The following is a 5000-nucleotide window of genomic DNA, read 5'->3' as shown; positions in this document are numbered from 1 at the left end:
CCGATGTCCTATTCCATTATTCCATGCACACAGTATTCAGGCGGGCTTGCCTGCTTTAAGCACTCTAATTTGTTCAAAGTAAACGTGCCGGCCCACCCAGACACTCAATAAAGAGCACCTTGGTAGGATTTCAACGGGGTCCGCCTCGGGACGCACGAACACGCACGAGGCGGTCGCACGCCTTCGGCTCGCCCCACCGGCAGGACGTCCCACGATACATGCCAGTTAAACACCGACGGGCGGTGAACCAACAGCGTGGGACACAAATCCAACTACGAGCTTTTTAACCGCAACAACTTTAATATACGCTATTGGAGCTGGAATTACCGCGGCTGCTGGCACCAGACTTGCCCTCCAATAGATACTCGTTAAAGGATTTAAAGTGTACTCATTCCGATTACGGGGCCTCGGATGAGTCCCGTATCGTTATTTTTCGTCACTACCTCCCCGTGCCGGGAGTGGGTAATTTGCGCGCCTGCTGCCTTCCTTGGATGTGGTAGCCGTTTCTCAGGCTCCCTCTCCGGAATCGAACCCTGATTCCCCGTTACCCGTTACAACCATGGTAGGCGCAGAACCTACCATCGACAGTTGATAAGGCAGACATTTGAAAGATGCGTCGCCGGTACGAGGACCGTGCGATCAGCCCAAAGTTATTCAGAGTCACCAAGGCAAACGGACCGGACGAGCCGACCGATTGGTTTTGATCTAATAAAAGCGTCCCTTCCATCTCTGGTCGGGACTCTGTTTGCATGTATTAGCTCTAGAATTACCACAGTTATCCAAGTAACGTGGGTACGATCTAAGGAACCATAACTGATTTAATGAGCCATTCGCGGTTTCACCTTAATGCGGCTTGTACTGAGACATGCATGGCTTAATCTTTGAGACAAGCATATGACTACTGGCAGGATCAACCAGGGAGCTGCGTCAACTAGAGCTGAGCAGCCGGCCGCCCGGGAGTGTGTCCCAGGGGCCCGCGCGAACACGCAAGCGTCCGCTCAATTATTCTGCAAACAGGAGGAGGCTGAGCTCCCCTGCACAATACACCTCGAAACCCTCTCAGGTCCCGGCGGCGCGCAGCGCCGTCCTAAGTACTTGGTCGGGTTCGAGAGAGGCGCAATCGCCCGGAGTTAGGCGAGTAGACGCTTTAGGTGCGACCACCCGTGCTCCCAACTGAGCTTGCCGCTGCCGACAGAGGCCCGGGAGCGTGCTGTCGTGGCATTGCCGGCGGGAGACAACACGCGCCACCTACGGTGACCGGCAGCTCCAACGCCAGCGCCACAGAAGGGCAAAGGCCCCACGTGGGTGCCGAAGCGAACTCTCCCAGCACAGCGCACGTGCCAACACGTCTGCACAACTGCGATACAAACCACCAGCGAGAACCGCTGGGGCGACCGAGCAGCAGACGGCGTCGCGGCGCCGAGTGCCGGGCGGCGGCGCATCCTCAACGCACACAGTCCTCAATCGGACCAGCACACTGCAGATGTCCACCGCGCTTCGCACCGGGCCGGCGAGGACCCACTTTGGCTGCACGGCGCCGCGCGCAGGGTGCCCCGGCGCGCAGCTGCGCCGCCTGCCGCGTCCGTCGGCCGGCGCGCCTGCCACTGGGCGCCCCCACCAGCCGGCTGTAGCGCGTGCGCCCACGCACCGCGCGGCCAGCACGCCGGGCGGCCCCCCCTCACCGGCCGGGGACAGTCCCACCCACCCACAGCCGCGTATCGCTTCACACCCAGATTCACATTCACGTTCGTTGGTATGGTGGGGACCGCTTCGTAGCTGTACCGATCGTTGCCCTCACAGATGTACCTCCAGCAAGGACAACCGCACCACAACGGGTTACCAGTTGTTCATTTGCGTAACGTCACCAGTAAACGTACACGTCCATCCCCGTTTGCAAAGTCAACTATTATTGCATGCCTGCCTGTCAGGTGTCAAGACACACTACATCCGCTCACATCCACGCAACAAAATGTGCCCGACTAGAGGGCACGTGGAAGGTGCCCCCGTACGTATGCGATGTCCATTGCGCGACCAACTGTCAACCGGCCTCTGTAGCATGTCGCAGATGTGGAACGCGGGGCACCGTGCTATCACATTGTGTGAGAAGAGACTACTACGTCTGCATACACGCGCCACTACATGAACAGACGGCTCATGCTGATCGCCATCCACTGCGTCCATTACTCCCACACGTCTCTATGGCGTACCACACTGCAATGCAGCTGTTATGGGGAGATGACACGTAGCTGTGTACACAACATTCTGAGCGGGTTGCGGTTGGACAATACATTAATGTAACGTGTCATATGCCAATTACAGAGCAGGGTAAGGCACAACTTGGGTTAGGTTAAGGCACAACTTGGGTTAGGTTAAGGCACAACTTGGGTTAGGTTAAGGCACAACTTGGGTTAGGTTAAGGCACAACTTGGGTTAGGTTAAGGCACAACTTGGGTTAGGTTAAGGCACAACTTGGGTTAGGTTAAGGCACAACGTGGGTTAGGTTAAGGCACAACGTGGGTTAGGTTAAGGCACAACGTGGGTTAGGTTAAGGCACAATGTGGGTTAGGTTAAGGCACAATGTGGGTTAGGTTAAGGCACAACGTGGGTTAGGTTAAGGCACAATGTGGGGGTAGATTGCGGTACAAATTGCATTACATTGCGGTGCAAATTGCATTACATTGCGGTGCAAATTGAGTTACATTGCGGTGCAAATTGAGTTACATTGCGGTGCAAATTGAGTTACATTGCGGTGCAAATTGAGTTACATTGCGGTGCAAATTGAGTTACATTGCGGTGCAAATTGAGTTACATTGCGGTGCAAATTGAGTTACATTGCGGTGCAAATTGAGTTACATTGCGGTGCAAATTGAGTTACATTGCGGTGCAAATTGCGTTACATTGCGGTGCAAATTGCGTTACATTGCGGTGCAAATTGCGTTACATTGCGGTGCAAATTGCGTTACATTGCGGTGCAAATTGCGTTACATTGCGGTGCAAATTGCGTTACATTGCGGTGCAAATTGCGTTACATTGCGGTGCAAATTGCGTTACATTGCGGTGCAAATTGCGTTACATTGCGGTGCAAATTGCGTTACATTGCGGTGCAAATTGAGGTAGGTTAAGGTGCAACACAGGTTAGGTTAAGGTGCAACATAGGTTAGGTTAAGGTGCAAGATGGGTTAGGTTAAGGTGCAAGATGGGTTAGGTTAAGGTGCAAGATGGGTTAGGTTAAGGTGCAAGATGGGTTAGGTTAAGGTGCAAGATGGGTTAGGTTAAGGTGACATAGGTTAGGTTAAGGTGACATAGGTTAGGTTAAGGTGACATAGGTTAGGTTAAGGTGACATAGGTTAGGTTAAGGTGACATAGGTTAGGTTAAGGTGACATAGGTTAGGTTAAGGTGACATAGGTTAGGTTAAGGTGACATAGGTTAGGTTAAGGTGACATAGGTTAGGTTAAGGTGACATAGGTTAGGTTAAGGGGACATAGGTTAGGTTAAGGTGACATAGGTTAGGTTAAGGTGACATAGGTTAGGTTAAGGTGACATAGGTTAGGTTAAGGTGACATAGGTTAGGTTAAGGTACAAACTGGGTTGTGTTATGGTACACATTGCGTTGTAGTACAGTACACGTTAGGTTTGGGTACGGTACACAATGTGGTATGGGATGGCGTGTTGTGGGGGGGAGGGGGGGGGGGGGAGGTTCGTTGATATCGACCGTAGGACGTGGATGCCCGAGGCAGCGTCAGTGTGTCAAAGGAGTTATGTCACGTCGGGATGCGCTTTTCGCCAGTGAGAGGGGGCGAGCCGTGTCTGTGGTTGCGGCAGACCTGTGTGTTTCATTCCTGCCAGTGTGTTTGTGCTGTAAGACGAGGCAGTGTGGTGGTGATGGGTGCACCCCTGTGTAGGACATGTGTGGGTGTTGGTGGCTTCTCTGAGCAATTGTGGTTGTCGGACGAGTGGGGTATTCTGTTTTATGATTGGACCTCCCGGTCTGGTTATCATAGCGTAGTTGGTGTACTGTGGCGGATAGGATGCACCGGACGTTGGTCCATGCTGGTGCTTAGTAGTTGTATCTGTGTCTGTTACAGGCAGAGAGTAGTGTGTGATAGAGTGTGTGGCTGACGTGTGGTTCATTTTGTGTGTACGGACGTTCAGCATGTATAGGGGCATTTGCGTATATAATCTATCATAATCTATCTATGTGGGCCTGCATAGTTTACTGAGCAGTGCTGTGAGGTGACTGAACTACGAGTGACGTACTGATTTACAGCGGAATGATTGCCTTGTACCAAAGATGGAGTATCGGCTCTACGACAGCGTTGGCACCGCAGGAAATGGTCTCGTAAAACGGCCCTCCCACCGTCATCGTTGTGAGGGGTAGGGACCGCCTATATTCTGAGAGGAGCCCTGTTTGCCACTGGGCGTGGGGTCTCGCATCCTGCGGTTCAGTGCCCCCAGGGAAGCGCGCGGAGGTGGTGCTGCTGCTGCTGCTGCTGTAGCAAGCGAGCTACTTACAGCATGTATAGGGACAGCGGGAATATGGCATATTCGATATAACTCTTCATGAAACGCAAGATATAGGGGCGGATTGCACGTTACGAGTGCGGGAAGAGTCCGCCGTTCATCCGCTGGAGTTGCGATTTGGGCGGTTGGGGTGGGGCACGTGCGGGTGCGGGTGGAGCGATTGTCGGTCGACGACTTCGTGCGACGCAGGCACAGGCGTTGGGGCTCCTGTGGTGGGCAGATGATGCAGGGTTTGTGGGTGGCGTCGGAAAATGGGCACTGTGGGACCTAGCGATGTCGTAGTCGGCGTGGCGTCTCATAGATGGCGGTATCATCGGTGCAGCAGGTCATGTTGCGGGGGACCTGCAGGTGGCGGTATTTTTGTTTGTGGTGCGCTCGACATGGTGGACGTAGTGTCGTCCGATTCGCGTAGATGGAGCTATTGCATGTGGTTTCGTCACATTGTCATAGATGGCGGTGCCGTGTTTTGGAGGTATGG

General features: G+C 53.5%; 1 non-coding gene across 1 annotated transcript in view; it reads right to left on the bottom strand.

Moving 5' to 3' along the window:
* LOC126150706 (small subunit ribosomal RNA) overlaps positions 1–921 on the bottom strand; it is a 1909-nt gene extending 988 nt beyond the window's left edge. Inside the window, exon 1 of the ribosomal RNA XR_007531574.1 lies at positions 1–921. This exon is cut by the window's left edge and continues 988 nt beyond it. This is a non-coding gene — a ribosomal RNA (small subunit ribosomal RNA).
* Positions 922–5000: the final 4079 nt, after the last annotated feature.

The sequence above is a fragment of the Schistocerca cancellata genome, unplaced genomic scaffold, assembly GCF_023864275.1.
Source record: "Schistocerca cancellata isolate TAMUIC-IGC-003103 unplaced genomic scaffold, iqSchCanc2.1 HiC_scaffold_995, whole genome shotgun sequence".
Taxonomy (NCBI): Eukaryota; Metazoa; Arthropoda; class Insecta; order Orthoptera; family Acrididae; genus Schistocerca; species Schistocerca cancellata.
Note: the sequence above shows the minus strand (reverse complement) of the source record. Positions and strands in the feature narration are given on the sequence as shown.